Source organism: Sinocyclocheilus anshuiensis, unplaced genomic scaffold, assembly GCF_001515605.1.
Source record: "Sinocyclocheilus anshuiensis isolate Anshui unplaced genomic scaffold, SAMN03320099.WGS_v1.1 scaffold1181, whole genome shotgun sequence".
NCBI lineage: Eukaryota > Metazoa > Chordata > Actinopteri > Cypriniformes > Cyprinidae > Sinocyclocheilus > Sinocyclocheilus anshuiensis.
The window spans coordinates 42,165-50,264 of record NW_015548241.1 but is presented as its reverse complement, the minus strand read 5'-3'; the positions used below and the strand labels follow the sequence as shown (position 1 = coordinate 50,264).

General features: G+C 38.6%; 1 pseudogene; it reads left to right on the top strand.

The window, feature by feature from the left end:
- LOC107655022 (NACHT, LRR and PYD domains-containing protein 12-like) overlaps positions 1–6,931 on the top strand; it is a 12,099-nt pseudogene extending 5,168 nt beyond the window's left edge.
- The last annotated feature ends 1,169 nt before the right edge of the window (positions 6,932–8,100 follow it).

Genomic DNA, 8,100 nt, shown 5'->3' with positions numbered 1-8,100 from the left:
TACCTTAAACTGCATAAACACATTGCATTACACCAAATACACAAAATAATGTTATTTTTAGCCACATCATATGACCCCTTTAATATGCAATCATATTAACATCTTTGGGATGTTATGGCAGAAGTGATGATTATAAATGTCAGTCAGTCAGAAAACAGTGTCTCTGTTTAATGGGTGTTGCGACCAGAGTTAATTACTTTCTGCTTTGTTGTTTTTTTTTCTGTTTAGATTGGCCTTCTGTAATCTCACTGGTCAGTGCTGTGAAAGTTTGTCTTCAGCTCTACAATCATCATACTAATCATTGAGAGAGCTGAACCTGAGTAACAATGACTTGCAGGATTTAGCAGTGGAGATGATCTCTGCTGGACTAAAGAGTTCACACTGTCAACTAGACACACTGAGGTATTTAAGAACACAGATAAACTTTTACTCTATTTAAAATAAACATGACACTTTATTTCTGCTTTTGACTTATGTTCTTTTTAGCAGCATCATATGACCCCTTTAAGAAAAATCTGGTAATTGTAAATGCTAGACAGATTGAATCATTGTCATTTAATGGTTGTTCTAACAGGTTTTAATGACTAAATATGTAATCTTGTTTAGATTGGCAGGTTGTAGACTGACTGGTCAGTGCTGTGAAAGTTTGTCTTCAGCTCTACAATCATCATACTAATCATTGAGAGAGCTGAACCTGAGTAACAATGACTTGCAGGATTTAGCAGTGGAGATGATCTCTGCTGGACTAAAGAGTTCACACTGTCAACTAGACACACTGAGGTATTTAAGAACACAGATAAACTTTTACTCTATTTAAAATAAACATGACACTTTATTTCTGCTTTTGACTTTCTTGGGCAATTGCAGTGTTTTAGCAGAATCCAGTTGCTATATTTGTTCCAGCATTTCACTGAAAACATCTGTTGTTTTGGAGTACTAATACTAACTAAATGGTGAATGATATAGATACCAGTATTTTTAGTACAGTGCATTTTCATGTATAGTACAAGGAGACTAAATATTTGATTAGCATATCGAGTTGTATTATTTTATCAACATCAAATGTAAGACACTAAGAGCTCAAAACCATCAGAACTCAAAATGCACTCTGGACTCTTTTAGCAATTTCAAGTTCCTTTATTTCGAGTTGCGCAAGGCAGCAAGCTTCCTTTTTTTTTTGACTTTTCAATTTAATTTGAAGTCACATGGCTTTTAGGGGTCTTAATGTGCCTTATGGAGTTGCCTGCTTATTTTGCCATAGTGGCCGTCTTCTGGTCTGCTGCCTTCTCACCCTCTACATCCAATATTAAGTTCTTTTTTTTTATCTGAAACATGAAACACCTTCAGAAACTATTAGCCAGTTGCTATAAAAAAGAATGTTTAAATGTTTTGTTTAAATGCTTTGATTAATGCAGGTGACTTTGTGACAGTGACATCCGATTGCCAAACTATTGCCATGTGGGCTTGTTGTGTGTTTGTAGGTTATCTGGCTATATGGTTACAGAGAAAGGCTGTGGTTATGTGTGTTCAGCTCTGAGTTCAAACCCCTCACACCTGAGAGAGCTGGATCTGAGCTACAATAACCCAGGAGAATCAGGAGTCAAGCTGTTCTCTGAAAAACTTGAGGATCCCATATGCGCACTGGACAAACTCAAGTATGTGTGTGTGTGTTTACTAAAGAAATTTACTGAGAAAGGGGTGGTTTCCTGGACAGAGATATAGGGTCAGATTTACTTAACAGGGCAAATAAGCGTTACAGCACAATTCCGTAAAAACGCTAAGGGGAGGGGAAAATTCTGCGTGTGATTTACTGACAAGGTGCACATTAAAGTGTCCCTATTATACCATGTTTAAGGTTCCTAATATTGTTTTTGGAGTCTCCTACAATAGGATTACATGCATGAGAGGTCAAAAAACGCTTTCGTTTTCTCAAATATCACCTCATTTTCCAGCGATTCTCAAATGATTCGTTCGAAGCAGTTCTAAGGTTCATTCTCTCTAAAACGCTCCTTTCCGTGAGCCTACTCTGCTCTGATTGGTCAGATTGCCTAGTCTGTTGTGATTGGTCTACCGCTTACGAAACCGGAAACGAAACGACCACTGCAATAGTTTCGTATGTTGAACGCTCAATATAAAATATCTATTATTTATCATACTTACAGGTTGTGATTCAGTGAAGACAGCTGGTCCAAATAAACTGGGTACTGAGCCATCTTTCAAGAGCAAGCGTTTTGTGAATCCCACGTTGAACTCCCCGAGATTAGAGAAGCAGTCGTCAATGACGTGTTTGTGGGCGGGGTCAAGTTGATCGCGGCCGGCTAACGTAGAACCTAGGCGGCCATTATGCAAATGTGTTACCCCGTGACGTGTAGCCGTCTTGGAAGTGGGATTACTAACGACTCATCTAAGGTGTACAGAGTCGATTCTTTATTTTGGGAGACAATAACATTATTTATCGTGCACTTTTGGATTTACAACTTTGCAGATCCTTTACATTCACATACAGCTACATTACACACTGCATGAAAGACAATATTGGAAATGGCATAATATGGGCACTTTAAAGAACACCGACACAACCAGATTTTAATTTAGATTTCCATAATGATCAGCGCAACCTACCAAACGCAGCGCAAATTAGTGGCTGTTTTTTTTTGCCGCAAATACCAGTAATCTGACGAGCGCAAATGTTAGTAAAACGTGTTGCGTGATTCATTTTAATACTCTCCTCCCATAAATTTTCCATCTGAAAGGGAAACTCCTACAAAAGGCATATTCAATAAGGTCAGGTGCAAAAGTAACCGTGTCCACGCCTTTTCAATGCTAATTCTTCACTTCTTTAGTAAATCCTGCCAGTATTATTTTAATGTCAAAAGATGGTTTGCGCTTTATATATATATAAACTATTTATAATTAATAACTATATAACTAATACAGTTCGAAATACAGCAAAGTTTACCTTTTAAACATGTATCCAATATTTTTAACATTTAAACAATTTAACAAGCATTTTAGAAGCAAAAATGAAACATATATAGTCACGAAAAGACAGATGCGACTCGTTTAAGTGATTGACTGTCACAAACAGGCAAGAGACAAGAGGAGTTCAGGTAAACAGAGGGGTTTATTGTCAATGCTGTGATGGTCAGAATCGAAGGCAGGTGAGTATGAGAGATATGCGAGTTCTGGGTTTCTTAGCTTCTTGGTAATCTGGGTTCTGATAGTTGCAGGAATCCTGGAGTTGAACCGGGGCTGAGGAGAATCGGAATCGCAGAGACTTAGACTTCTGGAGGCAAGGAAACAACAGTTAGTAATGCAGGTAAGGAGCCTGGCAATGTTCAGGTAGTGAACGGTAGACCGGACACTGGAATACTGAGTGGAGTGAGAAGATATAGTGGGCTTGATTGGTGATGCAGGTGATCAGAATTCGGGTGATTGGGATCTGGTGTATGTAGGAGGAGGTGACTGTGCTGACGTGAGTGATTGCGATGATTTCCTGACATTGACATTGCATCTCTTTAGTTTGCTTTGTTTCTTTGCTGTAAATCATTTTATGTTATGCAGTTTTATAGACTAATTAGACCATACACAAACCTATATTTTACCAAAGAAATGCAAGTCGGCAGCACTGAGAACTACTCTCACACCTGAAGAGGATGCAAAATACCCTGCTCATTACAAACGCTGGGTTGTTGCGACTTTCCTATCAGTAGCTGGGTTACACAATAACTACACAAACACAAAAAATATTTTGGTTGAAAGAAAATAACCATGATTTTTGGAGTACATGTGCACACTTTGAAAGCAACTGATGCAAGCTGGTAATCACTCAAGATAGTCCACCAATGTGATTGCCCTCCTCCGATCACTTGACAGATCCGTCACATCGCTTTGTTCTGGGACCTCGCAATTTACAAATTAAGCACTGGATACACTGGTTAATTAAAACCATCCATGCCGTTCAGCCTGAGCACAGGCGATGAAGCATATTTGCTCATGTGAAGAGAATGATTTTTTTCATGTGAAGAAGATGCTTTTTTTTTTGTGTCAAGTGCATTAAGTACAAAGACTGGTTTACATAATAAATAATAGTTTAGCATTCAAATACATCTCAAATATGGAAACATTTGGATTTGTGCCGAATGAAAGAGGTAGGCTGCATTAGAACAACAGCGTTTATTATCAGTTTTGCTACTTATATTTTAACAACTTCATTTGGCAACTGATATTTTTTATTCTTTTTCTGTTCTGAATACCGTTAAATTTAAAGGATTTGTTGTGGAGTGAGGAGAACTAAAATAGTCTGTAGGCTAGCTATTGTGTTTATTGTTTGTAAATCAGGTCCTATGACATTCCGATAAAAATATATCATTGTCAAACACAACACAAGGCCCACAGGCCCAAACTGGCCCGCCACCTCATTGCATGTGGCCCACGAGATACTGTAAGCCTGACATATTTCCACCTCATTTCACGTGGCCCACAAGTACATTTTTGAAATGTATGAATTAAATGTTTCAGTTAGAGCTTCACACATTTATACAAAGTTTACAGACTTCCTTCTTATTTATTTATGTTCTCCAAAACAATTTTGCCTATTGATAATGTTATTGATGGTACTGTTGTTGTTATTTAAAAAAAAACATGCATACAATGTTTTTATTGTTGTGATATGATAAATGAAATGTAACAAATATAAAATGGTTCTGCATATCAATTATTGGATATGAATATACAAATAATCCATATTGGCTATAAAAAATTAACATCAATTTACTGATCATATCAGATGTGTGGAATGTGACATGTGTTTTTTTTTTATAGTGTGGCTCATGGAGGAGAGTTCAGGATTACAGAAGGACTACAGAAATCTACGTCTACACACACACCTTCAGTGACTGGTGTTGTGTTATAAACGTCTCTCTTCTTGTGTTCAGATGCCTGTTTTCTCACACTGGATCCAAACACAGCAAACAATGAACTCATTCTGTCTGAGGAGAACAGAAAGGTGACATATGTGGAAAAAGATCAGTCATATCCTGATAATCCTGAGAGATTTGATGTGTATCAGATTCTGTGTAGAGAGAGTCTGTCTGGACGCTGTTACTGGGAGGCTGAATGGAGTGGAGTTGAGGCTGTTATATCAGTGACATATAAAGGAATCGTCAGGAAGGGAAGGAGTCGTGACTGTATGTTTGGACGCAATAACATCTCCTGGAGCCTGTTGTGCACTGAAGCCAAGTTCACTGCCCGTCATAATAACAATTCAACTGACATATCTGCTCCTTCATGCTCCTCTAATAGAGTAGGAGTGTATGTGAATGTGTCGGCCGGCACTCTGTCCTTCTACAGTGTCTCTGACACACACAAACTCACACACATACACACATTCAACAACACATTCACTGAACCTCTCTATGCTGGATTTGGGGTTTATTATTTGAACTCCTCAGTGTCTCTGTGTGACATAAACAGCCTCTATAAGGAGCCTCCTGTTAGAAACAAGAGAGATACACACATAACCGGGTGAGTTATCACACATAAATATTTCTTTTATGGTTGGTTTCATGTGTACATTTTGCTCTCTTTATCTCTCTCTGACACACACAATTTGTGCATGTGTGTGTCTCAGCATATGAGCAAAGGGTACACAATAACTGCCAATAAAGACAATAAATTCTCCTTAACAGCCGTTAAACTGTATGCATTGATTATATGTTTGTTTGTGAATATTAGTTATTTTAGATAAACGGCATGTATTTCTCAGTTAGCTTGTTTCCATCAGAGGCAAATGTCCTTGTGCGAGTCTAGACAGATTTTCATTTGAGCTTTCCTTGGTTGTTCGTATGTCACTGATTTGAATTATCATCAACAATAGCAGACTAGCCTTGGTAAAAAACTTAAGTGCTAATAATGTTTATATCCAAACTTCTCACTATTTATTCTTTACCTCTTCTACAGGTTCTCCAACCCCAAACCTTCTGAGCTCAATATTCAGCCACTGCTGACCTGTCAGTCTTGCATCAATATAGTTGATTCTGTTCAGTGGGTTCAGATTGAGCCGTTAACCCATACACATGAAGGCATGTCAAAGTTTAGGGTCAGCACTGTCCCAGGCCGCTACGAGTGTATCAGGACCAGAATGCGATGGGTCTGTGACTGTGAGGTCACCTTTCAGTATCATGTCGTAGACGGGCGGTTCCTCAACACAGAGCTGGAGCGTCTGCAGTATAACCGAATCGGTCCAGTGATTGACGTGACGGTGATCTCAGGGAAACTGGTAGAAGTTCATCTGCCCCATTATGTCTGTTTAGGACATTCTGACCCCTCTCTCAAGGATGCTGTGAAAGTCCTCAGTGTAAAAGATGAGGGAATATATGTAGAGCCTGTGCAGCTGACCCGATTTCATGCTAAAATTGTCCAACCATCATTCTCTCTTAAAACGTTAATTATAAGTTGGATAATGCAATGGGATGAACACTGCGATCTTCTTCTGTACATGTGTTCTAAAGATCCTCTCATTCTACATGTCTACTTTTTTCCACTTGATGAACTTTTAAAAGAAGTTGTGGAGAAAGGAGAAAAATCAAACCATCCAATCAAACATCCCAGACCTGACAAGGCATTTCGGATGAAAACACCACACTTTCTTAATGTTCCTGGTGCCTCTGTCCATCCCAAAGAAGGGATCACACTCAGAAGAAATACTGTCCCAAATTTCTTCAAGGTCAAGATGCACCTGGAGAATGATGTTGAAATGACTCTCATTAGAGATGAGGATAATTGTCTGGACTGCAACATTGTCTGGACTGCAACAATTGAGAAAGATGAACTTGATAAGATAAATACGAAGAAAGATGAGCAGCGTCTGCTTCTGAATAGCGATAAAGATCATAATTCTCGAGGAACAATATTCACAAATCACACATGACAATTTGACCAGTGCGGACAGCATGAGAAAGATCTGTGACATTATGCGTAAGCACAGTGTCACTCAGAAAGCGAAATTAATCACAATTCTTCGAGATGAGAAGCTTTACGACTTCAGAACATCTGTCTGATTCTACACCTTAAGCTTAAAGAGGTCATCGGATGCAAAATTCACTTTGCCAACACACATTTCAGTTCAAACAACTTGTAAGTGTGTCTACACAACCAGCCTATAATGATAAAAATCCACCCAGAGTTTTTTTTAGTTTTTTTTTTTTAATCCAGATAAATAATATCCCTTTTTTCAAATCAAGCCGTTCTCAGATTCTTGGCTGTGTAACGTAACACGGACCCAGGCCCCTCCCACGATTGTTGAATGACACCAGCGTTTTACCTCAGACCCGTCCTGAGTGAGCTGTAACAACCATTGTTTCAACGCCGGAGATGTAGACAAAAATTTGTCTCCTAAGTGATTGAGGTGTTCTGTTGTTGGATGTAATAATGAACATAGCAGTTGTCATTTACTCCCGACATCTGAGCCACTGAAGATGCAGTGGAGTACGTTTGTTTTTGAAGGGAATGCGTCCCCCGATCTGCCTAATTGCATCTATGTTCACGCGAATCATTCGTGCTTCAGCCTCACCTCCAGAAGAAGTGAGTATACATTTTTTTAATGAATTTTGCAAATCGCCTTTCCTAATAATTTGCTAGTTAGCAAGTTTCACGATGAATGCGGCTAAAGTTTACAGTCTCTCAAAGAACTGCGCGTCACCCCATGGAAGAGAGGGGTGGGGTGAGCAGAGCTCATTAGCATTTAAAGGGAAATGTACCAAAACGGCTTGCTGTAAACAGAGCTGTTTTTGACAGGTAAAAAGGTTGTTGTTTTACACTACCATTGAGACATTTTAGCCAAAGTATGTTACAGACTTTTCATTAAGACCCTAAAATATCATATCAACTTGTGGAAAATGAGCATCCGATGATTTCATGAATTATTTCATGAAATCATTATCCAGCAATTACAACATTTTTATATGAATTTAAACATAAATATTTGTAGTTGATGTGCTGCTTTCAAACAATGTTCCTGTGGTATGCTGTGTTTTAATGTTTTACTCACAGTGACGGTTGCTTGGCGCATGACAATTCCGCTTTACATTGTTCTAAATA